The sequence below is a fragment of the Nelusetta ayraudi genome, unplaced genomic scaffold, assembly GCF_046127955.1.
Source record: "Nelusetta ayraudi isolate G7.1 ecotype Tasmania unplaced genomic scaffold, CSIRO-AGI_Nayr_v1 ptg000048l, whole genome shotgun sequence".
Taxonomy (NCBI): Eukaryota; Metazoa; Chordata; class Actinopteri; order Tetraodontiformes; family Monacanthidae; genus Nelusetta; species Nelusetta ayraudi.
The window spans coordinates 3,295,657-3,317,525 of NW_027466098.1; the positions used below are offsets into that span (position 1 = coordinate 3,295,657).

General features: G+C 43.0%; 2 protein-coding genes across 2 annotated transcripts in view; both read left to right on the forward strand.

The window, feature by feature from the left end:
• LOC142895010 (NACHT, LRR and PYD domains-containing protein 12-like) overlaps positions 1–21,869 on the forward strand; it is a 160,867-nt gene that overhangs the window by 111,182 nt on the left and 27,816 nt on the right. The gene's annotated exons all lie outside the window — the stretch shown is intronic.
• LOC142895004 (ribonuclease inhibitor-like) overlaps positions 1–21,869 on the forward strand; it is a 67,281-nt gene that overhangs the window by 25,807 nt on the left and 19,605 nt on the right. The gene's annotated exons all lie outside the window — the stretch shown is intronic.

Below are 21,869 nucleotides of genomic sequence, written 5' to 3' on the forward strand. Positions count from 1 at the left end.
TCGTTTATGTAATTATTATTTTTTGCTCCATAGCTTTCATGATTCAGCATTACATGTTGAGTGATGAATTGCATGAAAAGAGAGAGCACTCGCTGATAAATTAACATGGTATACTGTTTAATTCCATGAGGACGACAAAATATTTGCAAATTTGTGTTAGCTACACACATCGACAGGTGCAAGAGAAAGGGAGGAACTTTCAAGATCGTTGAGTTTTTATTTTTTATTTTTTTATTTCTTTTGAAATAAATAGACCAATCATTTTATTACTTTGTCTGCTTTCCAAAGAGGTTATTAATTAAAAAAATATGTGTGGCAGTGCTGTTATGGTCCATAGAGAGTTGCTTTAAAGAATTATCATTTATTATTCAGTGGCACATTGCTCACTTGTTTAATACACAAATAATAGTATATTATTATAATAATACTATTTTATTAATGTAATAATAATAATAATAATAATAATAATAATAATAATAATAATCATTATTATTGATAAAATTTTGAAACAACAATCGTCAGTTGTTCCGTAAAAAATACATTCATTTCCATGTTGAATTTTGTACGGTTCGTGAGCGCGCACGTCTGTCAGTGACGATCTCCACACTGACACAACTGCGCATGCTCTATTATCCCATCAATGCGGAAGTCAAAAGGTTTTTGGGAGCCATGCGCTGGGTGAGCAACTTCATTGAAAGCAATGGGACGCCATCTTGGACTCTGGGGGCTTGCCGCACTGTCACGCAGGTTGTGACGTAGCGGGCCGGCGACGCCGACAGGTATGATGTGAATGATTGATAGCTACCATTCGTTCCCGTAAGCGAGAGGATTAAAAACAAACAGACACCATAATGGCATCAAAATGGACTTATCCCAGCGGTGCGGAAAAACGGAAGGAAAAGAAAACTGATCAGGTGAAACGCTGTTGTCCCCCCCCCCCCCAAGTTTGTTTATTTGTCCTGCTAGCCAGCTAGCTAGCGTCGGATAAATGTTAGCTGGCTGGCTAATATTTGTTCGTCATGAATCAGCGTTTTTGTTTGTTTTATGAAAGTTGACCATATCCTGTCAAGTTGGCCTATCCTGCCATGGGAATGAGTGATTGACTCCACACCCGTTCATTCACATTGTAACAGGGAGGGCGGGAGGGAGGGCATGTTGTAGTTGTTGTTGTAGTCAGTCCCCTGTTATTGTTCAGTGGAAGTTGTCTCTCACATATTTGACTCTTAATGTTATTTTAGCCTTAACTTAGGATGAATTTACTAAGCTTAGTTTGTATTTTGTAGGCCCTTCATTAGAAATGTGCTACTGTTTTATAATTCAAAGAAATATTTTATGGAAATACTTTATTTGGCATGGTGTTGACTATTTTAGACTATTGTGGTAGTGGGTCATTTATCTTAGTTTTATTACTTTAACTAGTACAGTGTGTAAAGTAATGCCAAAAACTCTTAAAAGTGACAGTTTTGTAATTGGGTAAAAGCTTTAAAGGGACACTGCAATCATAATGTTTAATTTAAAAACAAATACATTTTTAATTTTCCTATATTACTGCAACATCACTGTAATAATAAAATAGGAAAATGTGCTTCTGATCTGTTTTGCTTGATGATCTAGTGAGCTTTGTCTCTGCAGGAGTAATTCTAAAATATGTTGGCGCTGCACACATTGAACCCGAGGGATCTCCCTAACATCCTGACCAGGAAGCTCCAGGACCAACACGTTCCTCAGAACCTCCTTCTGTCCAGGTGAACAATAATAATAATAATAATAATAATAATAATAATAATAATAAACTTTTATTTGTACAGCGCTAAATCACAGCCAAAGGCGTCTCAAAGCGCTTTATACAATCAGAGAGAACCAACCGGGCCCCCGGAGCAAGCAAGATGCGACAGTGGCTGGGAAAAACTCCCCTGTGGGAAGAAACCTAGGGCAGAACCAGACTCCAGAGGGCGATCATCTGCCTATGAGTAGTTGGGGTGAAGTAGAAAGATAGAGGAGAGACAGAGAAAGAGAGAAAGGAGCAGAGTGAGCCAGGGTGGCAGACAGGACAGAGTGAAAAACAGATACACCAACCAGGCAAAACGGATATAAACACAAAGAATAGGGAATAATTCAAGGCTGCTGTCCATGTGGAGTGTAAGTGTCCATGCTTTGGAAGGCAAGAGCCTAGCTCGATGGACAATCTGCCGATAGGACTAGTCCAGGTCTTAAGCATGGTGGTGGGATGAAGCGATGACAGCAAGACCCCCAGGACAGCACAATCCAGCTCCTGGCGCAGTGGTCATCAGCTGCCGGGGACACAGAAACTGCGGCAGTATCATGCATATCGAGCATACTGTACAAAGCATAATGAGAGCTTGGACAGAGTGGATAGAGTAAAAGATTGGATAGAGTAAAAGATTGATTGGGTGAGGAGAGTGATAAAGGTTCCGCCTGCACAGAGCAACGATCCCTGTAACGGGAGCGAAAGATCTCCCTCCACGGCGTAAGCCTACAGCAGCTTAACTGACAGTGGATGGAGTCTAACTATAAGCTTTAAGAAAAAGGAAAGTCTTAAGTCTACTCCTAAATAAACTAACTGTGTCTGCCCCCCTCACCGAGGCTGGAAGATGGTTCCAAAATAGAGGTGCCAGGAAACTGAAACACCTACCTCCTGATCTAACTCTAGAAATTTTTGGGATAACTAAAAGACCTGAATCCTCAGAGCGAAGGGCTCTTGGAGGATGATAAAGTTCAATGAGTTCCCTAATATAAGAAGGAGCCTGAGAATGAAGAGCTTTGTAAGTTAAAACTAGAATCTTAAATTCAATTCTAAATTTGACAGGCAGCCAATGCAAGGAAGCTAAAATTGGAGTAATATGCTGCCTCCTTCTAGTTTCGGTTAACAATCGTGCCGCGGAGTTTTGGATTAACTGTAATGTCCTAAGGGATGAATTTGGGCATCCTGCTAGTACCGAGTTACAGTAATCTAGCCTAGACGTAACAAAAGCATGGATTATTTTTTCCGCATCTTTGAAGGACAAAAAACTTTGAATTTTGGCAATGTTTCTTAAGTGGAAGAAAGCTGACCTCCCTACATTCTGTATATGAGAATTAAAGGTCAGGTCCTGATCAAAAGTGACTCCTAGGTTCCGCACAGTAGAACTGGGTGTAGTACCAAATAGACCACTTTGTCCATCAAAAACTCTGTCCCTACTCTCTCGCGATCCAAATATAATGACCTCAGTTTTGTTGGTATTAAGCAACAGGAAATTCTGTGTCATCCAAGTTCTGACATCACGAAGACAAGATTCCAATTTGGCCAAGTGATGAGCCTCGTTTGCCTTAAAAGAAAAGTACAACTGTGTGTCATCTGCGTAAGAATGGAAACTGATGCTATGCTTTCTGATGATGTCACCAAGAGGTGACATGTAGATGTTGAAGAGGAGTGGCCCAAGTACAGATCCTTGCGGGACACCATGACTAACCCTCCTACGTTCTGACGAATGATTATGAACATGAACAAACTGAAAACGGTCAGACAAGTAAGATCCAAACCAGTCCAAGGTGCGATCCTTGATGCCGATAGTATCTTCTAATCTCCTAAGAAGAATGCTGTGGTCAACTGTATCAAATGCTGCACTGAGATCTAGGAGGACCAGAACAGAGAGAAGACCTTTGTCAGATGCACACAAGAGGTCATTACTTACCTTAAGCAATGCAGTTTCAGTGCTGTGACCAACTCTGAAGCCAGACTGAAAAGTAGATTGTTGTCGTTCAAGAAGTCCACAAGCTGCCTAGCAACAACTTTTTCTAAGATCTTGGAGAGAAACGGAAGGTTCGAGATTGGCCTATAATTTGAAAGCACACTCGAGTCCAAACTGGGTTTTTTGATCAGAGGCTTGATTACAGCCACCTTGAAAGCATGAGGGACAAAACCTGTTGATAGAGAATGATTAATAATTCTAAGAATGACACAATGAAGCAATGGGGAAACCTCCTTGAGAATAATGTGTGTTATTCTTAGGAGCTAAGCTGATAAGTGTGGGACGAAGCTAAGGCAATTAAGCATTATTTTAATTGTTGGTTTGCTTTTTAGTGTTGCACTTGTTGGTTTGTTGGATTTTCTTATTTAAAGTAAGCATTTTTTTTTATGAATACTCAATCTGTTGTATTAATTGACATATAGAGGATTCTTTTCCTAGTATTATAGTGTTTGTTTGTTTTTAAATCAGTTTAACTTGCCAGAGTTGCTCAACTGAAGATGTTTAATTTTACCTGTAGCCTGTTTTGCTCACGAGGTGTAATAGATTGTGGAATCTTAGTAGACCTTAGTAGACGCACGCTGCTGAGAGTGGCAGCGATCAGCTCCGATGACCGTGGTGCTTGTAAATAAGGCAAATGCGCCATCTAGTGGGACGCAACATGTTTACTCGTGTTGGAGCAATGACAAGTACTACTAACAAAAAAAAAGATGCACAGGGTAAAAAAAATAATCATAAACTCAAGCCCAACAAAGATAACAGATGGGCATAACTGTACTTAGTAATGATTACTAGTACTACCAACATTTGTATATTTTACTTTCAACTGGAATTTGAACTATTCATCCCCTTTTTTCAGCAGCCATTAACACTAATAAATTAAATTAAATCAAAACAATAAATTAAAGCTGCAAGCAGCGTTTGCGGGACTGAGCCGCCGTGGCCGACGCGATGCCCGATGACCCCTGATGACGCCTGACCCCTGTCGACGCCCGCAATTGACCCCCGTCCTCTGCCGACGCCCGGCGACATCTGCTGAAAGAAGTCTATGCAAATGATGCAGATTTCTCACCTCCATTTTTTTTTTTTTGAGGATGCTGTCAAATGTAAAATATTGGCCTTGATGAGACAAACACGTAGGTATTTGAATGACGTTGTAGCACTTTTCTAAAGGAAACTGCAGGCATTTGTGTGTTGACAAAGAGGGAGAAGAGGTCTAATCATCATATGCCTGTGTATGCAAATGATGCATATTTTTGACCTGCATTTTTTTTTGAAGTGGCTGTCAAATGTAAAATATAGGTCTTGATGAGACAAACACATGGATGTTTGAATGACGTCTGTAGCACTTTTGTAAAGGAAACTGCAGCCATTTACAGTATAGTGTGTGTGTGTGTGTGTGGAAGTAGGGATGTGCGATACCACTATTTTTCCTTTCGATACGATACCAGGTGATACCAAGGCTAGTATCCCGATACCAATACAGATACCGATACTTTTAGATGTCCAACTTGTGTATATGAAAATGATGACTTTTACAACGAAAACTCGTGAATGTTATTATAAAAAATGTATTTTATACCTATGTATAAGAATTAAACAAGCTGCCAAATATCAGACTTTGTTTTAATTTTAATCAGAGAAATCAAATCAACAGGTCAACTGAAAATCTGAGTAAATCTCTCTCAAAAAAGAGAAAATAAGAACAGCTGCTCTCAATTCAACATAATTCTTTTTGGACCAGACAGAGTGGTCTTCAGGTTAGAACTTGACAGAATATGTCTGTCTCTTTGGGAGTCATCTATGAAAAATTTAAATATTCTTGATGTAAAAGGAAGTCTTTTTATGGGAAGTTTAACTCACATACCACCACAAATAGACTAAATAGCAACTGTTTTACTTGAAATGTGCCATTTAAGTAATTTAATTATTATGCTTTTCCAACTTAAAAGTGACACTGAATTGTGTTAAGATGATGGCAGGAATGTGAGTTAAATTAACAAATACATATTGTGCTGGAAGGAAACATTTTTATCTAACTAAATAAATAAAATATGTTTTAATGAAAAATTGACAAACATTCTGGTATTTTATGTAAATTTATCTTATCTACGTCTATATGCCTGTGATGGTGGGCACTGGGATGTATTTTCACTCCACCTGGATATTGCCTTTCTCTCTGCAGTGCTGGTTGGAAATTGCGCTAACGTTGACGGGGGGGGGGGGGAGCACGCTATCGCTGTGTCGGCAAAGTTAATGTGCCAAGTTTCTTTGCGGGGGGGGTGGGGGGGGGGACTGGACTCCAAGATGCTCCTGCTGATCACTGCTATGCTGGAGCTGGAGATGTGGCCTGTGATGTCTGCACTGGGAGGAAACTGAAGGCCCTCAAGTCCTGTCTGGTCTGTCGGGCCTCCTACTGTGACTCTCACCTCCAGCATCATCGTGATGCTGCTCCCCTACAGAGACACAAGCTGGTGGAACCCAGCCAGCAGCTCCAGGAGAACATCTGCCCTCGTCATGATGAGGTGATGAAGATGTTCTGCCGCACTGATCAGAAGATCATCTGTGCTTTATGCTGTATGGATGAACATAAAGGTCATCAGACAGTGTCAGCAGCAGTACAGAGGCCTGGGAGGCAGAGAGAGCTGGAGGAGACCAGGCAGAAGATCCAGCAGAAGATCCAGCACACAGAGGAAGACCTGAAGGGGGTGGAGTCCATCAACGGCTCTGCTGATAAAGCAGTGAAGGACAGCGAGAAGATCCTCACCCAGATGATCCGTCTGCTGGAGAAAAGACGCTCTGAGGTGCAGCAGCAGGTCAGATCCACACAGGGGGCAGCAGTGAGTGGAGTCAAAGAGCTTGAGAAGAAGCTGGAGCAGGAGATGATGGAGCTGAAGAGGAGAGACGCTGAGCTGGAGAAGATCTCACACACACTGGACCACAGCCAGTTTCTCCACAGGTTCTCCTCACTGCCAGCACTCAGTCCGTCTCCAGACTCCTCCAGCCTGGAGATCCGTCCTCTGAGATACTTTGAGGACGTGGCAGCAGCTGTGACCAAGCTGAGAGATGAAATACAGCAAGTTCTGCAGAGTGCACAAACATCTGTTATTATCTGAGGAGAACAGAAAAGTGACATTCATGGAGGAAGTTCAGTCTTATTGTGATCATCCAGACAGATTCACTGACAAGAAGCAGGTCCTGAGTAGAGAAGGTGTGACTGGACGATGTTACTGGGAGGTTGAGTGGAGAAGGGGGAGGGACTTCTGTGGTTTATTTTAGGGGGTTGGTGTAGCAGTGGCCTACAGGAACATCGGCAGAGCAGGAAGGTCAGAGGAAAGTAGATTTGGATTCAATTGCTGTGTCTCAATTCAGGTTCTGCATCCTTGAAGTGCGCATTTTGAAAGGAAGTTGCGTCATCGCACTGCGCGAAGGCTTGTCCCAATTCCCGAGGGTGTTTAGGACGCTCAAAATGCGCACTCGTAAATACGCACTCGTTTTAGCCGATTCCAAGGATACACCGCTACTATCCTTCGCGTACTTGGGTATCCCATGATGCTTTGCGTGCTGCTGCAAACCATCGTGGGATCCTGGGAAGTCAGCTGAAATTAGCGGCATGTACTGGTTAAGGCACGACATATAAATCTAAATATTGACGTTTCACATAAAGTATCCAGTTTTTAACGTAGGATTTTATTTATTTGAACATTCAACAGCATCGTTAGATGGCGAACCAATGGTTAGCGTGATACTATAAAGACGTCACTTCCGGGGTTGGCCAGCAGGAGGGAACGGCGGTGACGAAATGAGGAAATACGCCGAAGGCTAGACCGCCCCGAGTGGTTACCGGGGAGGCGGGGTTTGGTCCGTCCTTCTAGGCTGGGAACTCTAAGAACGCTTCTTTCAGACGGAGGACACTCGGTCTCAAGGGTGCAGAACCTGAATTGAGACACAGCAAATGACAAATCCTGGAGTTTATATTGTTACCCAGGTGAATATTGGTTTCGTCACAACAACATCAGTACTCGTGTCTCAGGTCCTCGGTCCTCCAGAGTGGGAGTGTACCTGGACCACAGAGCAGGTCTTCTGTCCTTCTACAGCGTCTCTGGAACCATGGAGCTCCTCCACAGAGTCCAGACCTCCTTCACTCAGCCGCTACATGTTGGACTTTATGTTCCTTCAGGTTCTTCAGCTGAGTTGATGAAAGTGTGACTGAAGTCGTCAGAGAGACTCTGAGCTGAATTCTCACCTTTGATTCTTCTTCTGTCTTGACGTTTGTTACCGTGTCTCCGGCTGTCAATCACAGGGTGGGCGGGGCCTGTACGCCACTTCCTGTTGGTGCTCCTGGTGACTGTTGTCCACCTGCTGGATGTTTGTTCCCTCTAAGCTGCTTGCTTGCGCAATCGCGCACTACTTGCACATTCTCAGCGCACAAGGAAATCTATGTAGCACATAAAATAAAATTCAACAGAAACGTATTAATTAATAATTTTAGAGCTTTTACTAGGCGGCGCACCGCTACGCCTTCGGAATGATGTTTTTTTTTTCTTCCAGCTGCACCGTATGAGTCCAAAAGGCAGAGAAAGTTTCCAGGCTGCAGCACCGCGCTGACATAGATTGCGTAACAAAGTGAAGAGGTGCCACTCCGCTCTATTTTCACTGGCTAACTGCAGCACACTGGCTTAACTTGTCTATTCAGAGAAGAGCTATCACTTCGGCTTATTTTTCAATCTGTCACGCGCATGCCACTGCACATTGATGCAACATGACCCTCAGCCAGGCCAAAGCAGGACTCTTCCTATGGTTAAAGCAGGACTCTCACATATAACACACTACACATCTCATCAACAACAAGATTTTGCTCTTTTTCATTTGAAGTGGGCCAAATCACTTCTATTCAAAGTAAACTCATGAAAATTGCTGCTGGAATTTGATTCTTTTAATAAGCCATGTAACTTGCTATGATCCAAGGTTTTGAACAGGTGTGATACTGGTGTGTGGCCACAGCGTGCACATCTGATGTTGCCCACAGTGGTCCTCAGTGTGCTCAAGGAGCTTGTCTGGATGCCCAGACACATGGAAAATTAGAGGGAGCATTGATCATAACACCCATGATCATGTGAATTCATATATAGGGATTATATAATTCTATAATATGTTATATATTATGTTGCCTGACAGCGCCACCTGGGGAGTTGCACCCCAGGAAATAGACTATAATAAAAATTCCTCGGGCTACACAGGTTCGTTACGCTTTGAGATTTGAGAGGATGAGACGGACTTCCAAAGAAACAGCTTTATTCAATCACAATTTAAAATAGTTGACTCTTTTTTAAACACACCAAGGAAAATCTTTTTTTTAAAAAAACAATAAGACCAGGTTTAGCTGCCTGAGTGAGTGTCAAAAAAAATAAGTACTATACCAAAAAGATTGTTCAACATCATAAGAAAATAAGGGGAGCAGGGCTGGACGTAGCCGAGCGGAAAGGCTAAAGAAAAAACAAAGAAAAACTGAAAAAAGGGAATAAACAAAGCGAAGGGAATCACTACAAAGCAAAATTTCCCTCGTGCTGTGCAAATTAAGCAAAGTCAAGGGGAACCACCGACGCAGTCTGCCGCACGCTACGCCAACTCCTGTCCAAAAGAAAAGAGAACACAATGAATACACTAATACATTGAGACACTCAGGCAAGCGTTAAACAGTTCAAACAAAAGAAAATTTTTCTTTAGTCTTCACACACACACAAAACAAAAGGTAACGATCACTGGGGAAAAAAATAGTAATGAACTAAAAAGGAAATCAAACTACTCAATAGAAAACCCAAAGTTTCACCAAAATTTTACCAAGAAAACAAAAGCAACCAAAGAAAGTGGTGACGCCAACAACAAAAACAGACAAACTCAGTTGTCTACACCAAATAAACCACAACCAAAGGAGGGGGTGGGGGGGGGGGGGGGTTTAAACATTCAGCAATGAATGCCCATTGCCCACCTCTGGGATTGCGAGCCGAAATGCCAAGAACTGCGGAGGACAGAGTTCTCAGCGTGGACACTGGGGTTGCCGGGGCGACGGAGTGGAGACAAAGTCAAGTGCGTCCCGTCTCAGTTCATTACGGGACAGCTTTTTTAGTTGCCAAATACGGGACATTCGCGTATTTGAGCACGGAAACGACGCAAAGTCACAAACACAAATACAAGTTTACAACGGTACAAAAAGAGGATCGTGGTGCAAACGCAAAAAAACAAAACAAAAAAACAACACGCTGCAGGACATAAAAACATTCACTTCATCAGAGGAGCGATGCAAAGCAAGAAAACACATGCAAAAGAAAAAACGCTGCATAACGCATTCCCTACACCGGAAGTGGAGTTGCTCCACGAGGAGCGCTCCCCTACAGCGAAGAACAGTCCCGACACTTCCAGTGAGAGTCGCCGCCTCCTACAGTTTCAGGACCTCCACCTGAATGTGGAAGTGGGTGTGTTTCCACAAAATATGTGTCTTCATGGTATTTAGCTTTTTAATGAAAGGACTCTTAAAACACTGAAAAATAAATGCAATATAGCTATTTTATCACTTACTGTAAATGTACAGGTAGGAGACATTTCCTGCTTGGCATTGCTGCCTGTCGCACTTCTTTCAGGGCCCACGGGTCAGCTGCAGGGTCATCAACCATGAACTACCATTCATTGACGTTTCGCCCCTTGTGGCGGGACAGTGACAGGGACGTATGCCTCGTTGATTCTGTGGTTGTTGATGGGGTGAGGCGTTTTTTCCCCAACTCCTGTCCTTGTTTCGTTCTTTCTTTTATACAGTCAGGCAATCTTTGTAGATACACTACTTTTATTGTATGGCCGCTAGTTATAACAGTGCTCATCAGGTAAAACACCCGGAAGCCAACGTCATCAACTCGCACCAGATGTCTCTGCATATTGCATGGAACTTGGCTGCCATCTAGTGGTTAACTTTCGTAACATCTCCTTTAACATATGGAAAGAAAGCAGTTGAAAATGGACAATAGTGACCGGATGAGAGTTACGTGGCCAGCAACAACAATAGCTGGCTACAGGTTAAACAGAAATGACTAGTTCACTCTCCTAAACATTAGAAAAAAATGAACAGTCCACATGAACAAAGTGGCACAGAAATAAACAAGAGATGACATTCCTTCTTCAGAAAGTTTAAACAACAAAGTCTTTGCGGTACCTCTCAGGAGGTTTTATGTTGGATCTGGTTCTGGTCTGCTTGAGGCCTAAATGTCCAGATTGGGGGGCACTTGGCACATCAGTCAACACTGGAGCCCGTTCTATTTCTGAAGCCCCTTCCCTCCTGTCACCAACTATGTGCTCGAGTCTGCTGTCTGTTTGACTGTTGTCCCAGTCATCTTCCACCAGGGAATATATATATATGTATATATGTATATGTATATATATATATATATATATATATGTATATATATATATATATATATATATATATATATATATATATATATATATATATATATATATATATATATATATGTACATATATGTATATATATATATATACATACATTTTTTCCTTTTTCTTTTTTCTATATATTTTATGTACAGATGGGGTGTATGGGCTTAAGGTGCTTGGGTGTTTCTCTTTTTGGAAACTATTTCCCCAGCTTTCGAAATCACCCTCTCGCAGGGCACAGAGGATGCTGGTGTTGCCAGGCAGGTACTCATTTGCTAGCTTGTATAGGTTTGGGTATACAGCTTTGTGTATCATCCAGTACACCAGAGGGTCCTGTGATAACACTGCACCTCCACTATGGCATCAGCAGTAGCATTGCTGGATGCCCTCGCTTCTTCAGCGTCCCGGTCCAACAGCTTCCACAGGTCAATGGCTGAAAATGAAACATTAGATAAAGTTTAGTCTGTACATGAAAAAATGCAAATAAAGTCTATTGATCCAAATTCTATAATTTTTGTACCTTGGGAAGATGCAGCTGGTTCTGGCTGTGCTCTCGAAGTAGATGGCGGCTCCTCTTCATGCGGTACATTCCGCAACAATGCTGCACACTCAGATTTTAACCGGCGCACAGCTGACTCAGCATTTTCAGGGCTTTTATTTGTTATTGTATGAATAAGTTGAGTAATACGCTTGTAACAAATGACCTTGTTCGGCGGCACGATTTCAAAATGCTCCCAGACTTGAGATCTCTTCCTGGTTGGTTCCGTTGCAGAGCAATAAGAAAGCAAACCGAAAGCAATACGAAAGCTGATCAAATCAATCCAAAAGGTATCGACCAGATAGGCAACGCATTGCGCCGTTTCATCCATTTTAAACTCAACTGAGACCTGCCAGTCTTTCAAAGCCTCGCCCACTGAACCAAACCAGCAAGCTGATTCAGTCTGAATGAAGCAGTGAAGTGGTTCAAACGTCATCAGTCACGTGATTTGAAGCAAGCTCCGGAGCAGTGCTTCAGAAAAAAAACCCTACCGAGTTGTGGGGCGTGGTTCGAAGCCCCGTGTCAGAGAGAACATCACTAGTTGTGTCTGAAAGTTCATCTAGTTCCCAGTAGTCAGAGTATTAGAAAGGTCGCAGTTCTGGAGCTACTGCTTGTGTAGCTGTGGGCCACCCTTTCAATATGTAAGTCTGCAGTGCACAACATAGTGGATCTTTGATTGTGGCAGTTCTAATGGACTCCAGTGTAGCTGTTGAAATATTCGTGTCTGCGAGGTGGTCGACTCGTTGTAGGTCTTCGGTGGTGAGGCCCATGGCATAGATGGTGGCAGGTGTTGCCCATTCTGAAGAAGAGCTGCACCTAGGCCTGTCTCGCTGGCGTCACACTGTAGTGTGACTTCTTCCTGCAGGTTGTAGTACTTGAGTACTGGGTGGCATGTGATTAATTGCTTCACAGTGTCAACGGCAGATTCATGTTGTGAGAGCCATGTCCACTCCACGTCCTTATCTGTCAGGCGTTGGAGAGGCTCGCACACATCTGAGAGATGAGGAAGAAATTTGGCAAGATAATTTACAAACCCCAGGAATCTCTGTAGCGATTTAACATCAGTGGGTGTTTGCATGTGTTGAAACGCTGCCACCTTCTCTGGGTCAGGGCGAAGGCCCTCTGTGGTGAGAAGATGTCCCATGTATTGGACACTGGATAGTTTTAGTTTCAGCTTCTTTTTATTGAGCTTTAGATTGACCTCCCTGGCCCTCTGCAGCAAGGCAGTCAGGTTTCTGTCATGGTCAGTTAGTGCCTCTTCTGAAGTGTCTCCACAGCCGTAGAGAAGAATGTCGTCTGCAATGACACTTACACCGGTCAGGCCTTGCAACACCTCATGTTGCCTGCGTTGATATTCTTCTGCAGCTGGTTTTATGCCGAAAGGCATCCTTAGCCACCCGAATCTGCCAAGCGGGGTCCAAAAGGTGGTCAGATAACTGCTCTCTTCTTCAAGTTTGACTTGCCAGTAGCCATCTTTGGCATCAAGCACGGAGAATACTTTTGCTTTTGCAATGTCTGGGAGTATCTCCTCTATTGTTGGCATCTGGTAGTGTGACCGCCGTAGAGCTTTATTGAGTGCGCTGGGATCAATGCAGGTGCGCAGCTTTCCTGGCTTTTCTATGACAACCATGTTGCTGATCCATTGTGTTGGCTCTGTGACTCTTTTGATGATGCCATTCTTCTCCATGGATCGTATGGCTTCAGTGACTTTGTGTTTGAGCGGAATGGGAATTCGTCGTGGCACCTGATGCACAGGCCTAATGTCGGGGTCCACCTCGAGGTGTAGTTCACCAGGAAGACAGCCAAGGCCTTCAAACACGTTGTTGTATTTTGAGATGATGTCCTCTGTGGTGGTTGTGAAATGCATATCTGTCCCTGTTGTGCTGCGTGAGACCGCTGTAGATGACATATCTGTGTGTTGTATGAAATAGCAAGTTGAGTCTTTTGCATGTTTTTGCAGAAAGCAGAGGCATTTGTGACGTGTGTATAACTTGAAACTTCAGGTCGTGTGTTTGTCCATCATGGTCAGCTTTGAGGTGACACAACCCAGCTAGTTTCACTTGTGACCCATCATACAGTTTAATGGTGGCTTTGCTGGCTGGTATGTCTGGATTACCATCTTGTGTGATGAGCTGTAGATCTCTGAAGCTTATGGCGTTGGTTGTGGCTCCTGTGTCCAATTGACATGTGATTGTATGGCTAGGGTCATATGATACTGGTTCAGTCATGTACGGTGTTACTTTGAGGTTGACAAGCCATTTCTCGTTTCCCTGTTCCATAGCGTTTATGTTTGATAGGAACCACACCTCTTCCATTTCTTCTTCCTCCTCTACTCTGTCTTCTCCAAGAAAGTTCACCTGTGTCTTGCGCTGGGCTTGTTTGCACACTCTTGCAGTGGCAAGTGGTTTTTCTTTCCACAGGCTTTGCAGATGACGCCAAATGCAGGGCATTTCATTCTGTCATGCACTGCTCCACAGTAACGACAGAGGTTATTATTTGGGCGTTTATCTTTGTTTGCATGTCCCATATGCTCTTTGTAATTATGCTGAGGTGCAAATGAGGGGCGCATCTCTGAGCGTTTGTCATGTGCAAAGTGTACATTCTCCTGTTCCACACCAGTTATTATCTTATTTTGAATTTGTGCTAGTTCGCAGACTCTAAACATGTCTATTGCTTTGGCAAGTGTGAGTTCTGATTCACGTAACATGAGTGCTTGTGTACTTGCATTTTTAGTCACAAGCACTAATCTGTCATGGATCAATTCATCTCGCAGGGGACCAAATTCACATTTGTCTGCTAGCTTTCTCAGGTTTGCAACATATTACTCTGTTGACTCATGTTGACTCTGCTGTGCAGTGTTAAATACGTAGCACTCGTAGATTACATTTCTGGAAGGTTCAAAGTGTTTTTGTAGTGCATCCAGATTCTTCTGTGGATTGTCTCTGTCCTCCGCTGACATGTGAAGATGTCTTTGTATTATGTGACATTCTTTGCCCATTACTGTAAGCAGGGTGGCTACTCTTACTTTTGCTTCTTTTTTGTCCAGTTCCGTTGTTATCTCATAGTTTTCCCATTGTGCTCTGAAGAATGTCCAGTTGTTATATACGTCGCCCTTCATGTCCATTGCGTCTTGTACAGGAATCGAAAAAGCCATGGTTCGTCAGGTATTAGCTTAGCAGTTTAGCTCCATTGAAAAAACGTCCAGCCTTTATAGCGCCTTGTTGTTCTGTCTTCAGCCGCGGCGTTAAGTTTCCGCTTCTGACACCATGTTTCGTTCTTTCTTTTATACAGTCATGCAATCTTTGTAGATACGCTACTTTTATTGTATGGCCGCTAGTTATAACCATAGATATATACAGAAGGCTAGATGTCTCACGGCGCAGAATCCAACGTCCACACTGGCCGCCATCTTTCCACAGTCAGGCAGTCACGGTCTGATGTAGTGAATGTGAGGGAACGTGAGTGATCTGAACAAACATTAACACTCTGATCTCGCTGAAAACTTGACGGCTTTGCACACGGTTTGCTTTCTTACAAACGTTCATAACGTAGCAATAATTCTGGATGGTTGAACATGTTGAGAGTGCAGCTTTCTATTAGAAAAAAAACACAATGGTGCTATGGCAGCCTATCTGCACAAGTTAATACGACTGAGACCACTAAGATTTTCATTTCTTAAGTTAAGTTTAGCCAACAGCTATTTCAGGACAAACTAGTATTTTGTTCACATACAATATTTGTGGTGTCGGTTGTAGTTATTCGCTGAGGTGCGTTTCCTATAACGTTGCTGCTGCATGAACGCAGTCTCATCAGTTCATGCAGCAGAGACACGGTGATCAATGAACTAGAGCTGCTGATATCTCATCCCCCACCTGTTTGATTCAGAGTCGAACGGTGACAACCTGAGATTACAGGCCGTCTTTTTTCTTGTTGTGATAAAACGGATTAGGATTGGTCGGTGTAAATAAAACAAGCAATTTGACATATGGAGAGACAGAATAGCTTTTTTTCTATATCATTTAACTTAATTTGCAAATGATTTACAATTGGATTGCTTTGCTACAGCATCATGCATTATGGTTTCTACAGGAAATCGGTGACTGAAAAAATGCCGAACTTCTGTGCCACTTATGGATGCAGCAATCGTCGCTGTCCACAAACAAAAGCTTGTAGGATCACATTTCATCTGTAAGCTATTGTTGGAGCTGTTTGATTAATGTTACGATTTAGTGCTGGTTTATTTAGTTTAGCGTTTAGCATATATGTTTTTATTAAATATGGGTGTGTGCGTGTTTTTGCTATTTTCACATGAAAGCCTATGGTTATAAATCATTAATAAGTATGCAGTATCATAACTATGCTTATAACCTTTGTAACAAACCAAACCGCTCGAAATTCGGTTGAAAATAGAGCAATTTAGGGCTATTTAAAAGAACATGCACAATAAGAATACATAGTTATGAGTGAGAGGGGCGGAGCGAGGTGACTGTGGCAAGATGGCCACCAGTGCGGACGTTCGATTCCATTGGCCAGCAGCGCGGATAAGACATCTCGCCTTCTGTATATATCTATGGTTAGAACAGTGCTCATCAGGTAAAACATTTGGAAGCCAACGTCATCAACTCGCACTAGATGTCTCTGCATATTGCATGGAACTTGGCTGCCATCTAGTGGTTAAATCTCGTAACACTGTCCATTATGAAACATTTCGTCATCTACTCAAATCTTACAATAAAACTGTCAAACAGGCAAGAATAACCCATTTCTCCAACCTCATCACAAACAATAGCAAAAACCCTTGATTTCTTTTCTCTACCTTCAATCTTTTAACCAATACAAATTTTAATCAGGACGTACAGACACCAACAGATGCCCTCTGTGAGGATTTTGCAGACCACTTTGTAAGTAAAATTGATGTCATTAGGTCCAGTATTTTAATTAATCAAAATCAATTTTTCTACACATCTGGACAACCACTTTTATCTGAGGAAACACTGGAGAGTTTTGCTCTAGTCGATGCAAGGACACTTGGTCGAGTTTTCTCCCAAGTAAAGCCCACAGCCTGCCTTTTAGACCCAATTCCCACGTCACTCTTAAAGTCACTTTATGGGTTCTTTGAGGAGCAGATTTTATATATTGTCAATTGCTCTCTTCAGACGGGTGTTTTCCCTGCTGCCTCTAGAACGGCGGTGGTGAGGCCCCTTTTGAAGAGGAGCAACTTGGATCCAAACATTTTTAATAACGACCGACCTGTATACAACTTACCGTTTTTAAGTAAGATTTTAGAAAAACTGTTTTTTAACCAAGTAAATTACTTTTTAAATACAAACAATATTTTAGAGAATAATCAATCTGGTTTTAGAAAGAACCACAGTCCTGACACAGCCCTTTTAAAGATCGTCAATGATTTCAGGTGTAACGCAGACTCTCAGAAGCTGACAGTCTTGGTGCTACTGGATCAAAGCGCTGCTTTTGATACAGTAGATCACCATATTTTATTAAATAGACTCAGAAACCTGGTGGGCCTGTCAGGTACTGTTTTTAACTGGTTTCGTTCTTATCTCACAGATCGATGTTTCTTTCTAAGTATGGATACGTGCTCCTCCAGAATGCATGAAATTAGATGTGGGGTCCCCCAAGGGTCAATTTTAGGTCCGGTTCTTTTTAATCTGTACATGCTTCCCTTGGGGGACGTCGTAAGGAAACGCGGCATCAGCTTCCACAGCTATGCTGATGATACACAAATGTACATTGCCGTGTCTCCTGATGACACAGCGCCAATTGATGCCCTTTTAAACTGTATTTTAGATATCAAATCATGGATGGCAGAGAATTTCCTACAGCTTAACCAGGACAAAACTGAGGTTTTAGTTATTGGTCCTGAAGGCCGGAGAGAGGAACTTTTACCAAAACGTCGGGATTTTAAACCCTCGCAATTTGTAAAGAATCTGGGCGTTGTTTTTGATTCTGAGCTCACCTTTGTTCCACATATAAAAAATATTACAAAGATAGGTTTTTATCATCTAAAGAAAATAGCCAGAATCCGCCCGTTCCTCTCTCAGGCCAACACGGAGGTGCTAATGCATGCTTTTATTTCTTGTAGACTAGATTATTGCAATGCCCTGCTCTCTGGTCTTCCCAAAAAGAGTGTTTACAGTCTACAAATACTACAAAACTCAGTCGCACGTGTGCTGACTAGGACCAGAGGAAGGGAACACATTACACCACTTTTAAAGTCGCTGCATTGGCTCCCCGTCCGCTTCAGGATTGATTTTAAGGTTCTCTTATTAGTTTTTAAATGTCTCAACGGTCTTGGCCCATCTTATCTAACTGACCTGCTTTCATCATATCCTAGGTCTTCTGGCACTGGCCTGTTAACTGTTCCCCGAGTCAAAACAAAACCCATGGTGAGGCTGCTTTCAGCCATTACGGCCCTACTCGGTGGAACAGCCTGCCAGAGAGCCTCAGGGCCGCAGCGACTGTTGATATTTTTAAGGGGAGGCTCAAAACGTACCTTTTTAACCTGCCGTTTAACTGACTTCTTTTACTCTTCTCTCTCTTACTCCACTAATTTTATGCCGTTTTACTATTTTTATGCCTTTTATTACCTTCAATTGATTTTTATACTTTTATAATGGTTACCCATTTTTATGCCACTGTTTCACACTTTATTTTTATGTATTTGGTTTATTTCTCATTATGATTATTCTCCCTTTTATACTTTTAGTGCCAGTGTTTCCTCATGGGGGGCCCTTCACGGTGGGAGCTACGCCTGGTCTGCCCATAGGGGCGCTGCAGGCCATGGTGCCCCCTTGTGTGGATGGCTCCCCATAGTGGCCTTTCCTCATCAGATTCTTCAGTGCCAAGCCGTGTTATCTAATGTCTGTATGAATATGGGGGTGGGCGTTTGTCTGTGTGCGTTGGTGGGGAGGGGTGGGTCCGTATGGGGTGGGGGGAGGGGCAGTGGAGCTTTTTATTTTTTCTCATTGTTATTATTATGATTGTTGTTCTTCTTCTTCTTATTATTACCTTTCTTTGTTTTGTTTTGTTTTTGTTAAGCACTGTGGGTTGCACATGTTGTGTATGAGCAGTGCTATATAAATAAAGTTTATTGATATTATTATTATTTTCGAAACATGAAGACACATCAAAGAGTAACATGAGGTTGTTGTTGTGACACTGGACGGTAGAGAGTCTGAATCCCCGTCCCAGGCGCAAATCCTCATGGAGGCTTTTGAGGAGGTCAAAGATGGCCAATCCGTCAATCCCAGCTCCATAACAGGGGTCTATGGAAGGAAGCCGCGAGCATTGCGCACTGATCCAGGAGAGCTTTCACCTGGCTTGATGGATCCGTGTCTTCTCATCCTGGATGGCTTTTAGTGCGACCCATGAAGCCTGGACACACGTGTTGTGGATTGGTTGAACGCTGAAGGCTTAGTGACTCATCTTGGATGACGCAATCCTACTTTGGTGCAAGGGGGCCCAGACACCAACATCATCAAGAGCCAGTAATGGACTCCACAGTGCAGCACTCGTTCGCTCGCCCTCCCTCTCCCATTTTATTCTGTAGTGTCAGATTCTGAAGTCGATTTCACTTTGATTTTCAGAGTGATGACACCCTGGAAAAACTCATCCATCATTATAAACTCTCCATCATTTATTTTCTATTCAGGTTGGAGTATTGCAGGTTGTCAAAGCTCAGCTGTGATTGGCTGCTCTCAGCTCTGAAGTCCAACCCCTCCCACCTCAGAGAGCTGCACCTGAGTTGGAACCAGCTGCAGGATTCATCAGTGAAGGAACTGAGTGGTTTTCTGCAGAGTCCAGACTGTAAACTGTAAACTCTGAGGTCAGTACTGGTTTGGAACCAGTGGATGATGGTTTCAGCACCAAACACAGTTCATCACACATGTTGAATAAACATTGAACTGAAGGTTGATTCATCTCAAAATGACATCCAGAATATGAAAACTTCATTCTGTTCATGTATGAAGTAAAAAAAAATAAAAAAAAAGAAAAAGGAAAAGGAAAAACAGGTCATCAGTGGTCATGTGACCAAACATCATTTCAACACACATTAGTTTTGGACTGAGGATTTAATTTCAAGGTGACATATTCTGTAGTGTCAGATTCTGAAGTCGACGTTTCACTTTGATTTTCAGAGTGATGACACCCTGGAAAAATGCTCCATCATTATAAACTCTCCATCATTTATTCTCTATTCAGGTTGATTGACTGCAGTTTGTCAGAGCTCAGCTGTGATTGGCTGCTCTCAGCTCTGAAGTCCAACCCCTCCCACCTCATAGAGCTGGACCTGAATATGAACCCCCTGAAGGAATCATCAGTGAAAGGAGCCACTGATGGATCTTGTCTACAGCAGTGACCATCAACTGGAGAGTGTGAGGTTAGTACAGGTTTGGAACCAGTGGATGATGGTTCCAGCACCAAAGCCAGTTGATCCCACAGCAGAGGTCCAGTGTTCCCAGTCACAGTGTGAGAGGAGGATGGTGACGTCCAGCTGCTCCTCATTCATCCAACATCTGCTGCCAAACTGCTTCTTCTCTCAGTTCACCACTCAATTATTGATCAGTTCATCTTCATCAGGCCTCAGTATCAGTCCAACACTCCATGGTCACATGACCTTCTGATGTTCCACACTTGACATGTGACTGAGAGTCTGCTTCTTCTCACCAGTCACTCCATCATCTCCATCAACAGTCAACGTCTCTGTGATGATGCGTTCAAGGACGGTGAGTCCTGACTCCTGCTGTCTCTTCTTATCTTTGCAGGTGGTGGTGAGGATGAGGAGAGTGAAGAGGAGAGCTACATCTACTGGTGGCTGACAGAACTACAACCAGTGGAGCCAAACAGCAAGCTGCACGCACCAACACTGTGTGGGCGTGTCACGACCTTTGACCCCAGTGCAGCCTGGTGGCTGGCGGACTGCTTCTCCCTACAAGCTGCTGTGGTTACTGGGAGAGACGTCCCAGAAGCCACTGGTGGAGCTGAATCCTCAGTGGAAGAAGCAGGACTTGGAGCAGCTGCTCAGTGAAGGCAGCAGCAACACAACCACTGCTTCTGCTCTCATCATCCACGGCTGGAACATCTCAGCATGAAGGTTCCACACATCAACAACACACTGCTCTGCTCTCACTTCAGACTTCTATAACATCTTCATTTTGGAGGTGAAAAATACTTTTCAAGAGACTTTATTTCTGCTTCATGATCTTAAATAAGGAAATCATGTGGAAAAGATAAAGTGATTCACAACACCTGTGATGGGAACTCAAATCATTATTGAATCATAAGTAAGACAAAAGAAGTTTCCCTCAAAATAATTCATGGTTTTGATGCTTGCCAGATGTTTGTGTGGAGATTTCAGAAGGATGTCAATGAATCAGAAGGAAACCAGATCATTTATTTTATGTGATTATGTTATATCATCCTAACTTTGTTACGAGCTCAAACATTATATTTCAATGATTCAATATTCTGACAATAAAAGCCATCACAACCTGTGTAACCTTGACCTCAACTGACGTTTCATTTCTGCTGCTTTAACACTTTGATTATATAATAATAATAATAATAATAATAAACTTTTATTTGTACAGCGCTAAATCACAGCCAAAGGCTTCTCAAAGCGCTTTATACAATCAGAGAGAACCAACCGGGCCCCCGGAGCAAGCAAGATGCGACAGTGACTGGGAAAAACTCCCCTGTGGGAAGAAACCTAGGGCAGAACCAGACTCCAGAGGGCGATCATCTGCCTATGAGTAGTTGGGGTGAAGTAGAAAGATAGAGGAGAGACAGAGAAAGAGAGAAAGGAGCAGAGTGAGCCAGGGTGGCAGACAGGACAGAGTGAAAAACAGATACACCAACCAGGCAAAACGGATATAAACACAAAGAATAGGAACTAATTCAAGGCTGCTGTCCATGTGGAGTGTAAGTGTCCATGCTTTGGAAGGCAAGAGCCTAGCTCGATGGACAATCTGCCGATAGGACTAGTCCAGGTCTTAAGCGTGGTGGTGGGATGAAGCGATGACAGCAAGACCCCCAGGACAGCACAATCCAGCTCCTGGCGCAGTGGTCATCACCTGCCGGGGACACAGAGACTGCGGCAGTATCATGCATATCGAGCATACTGTAC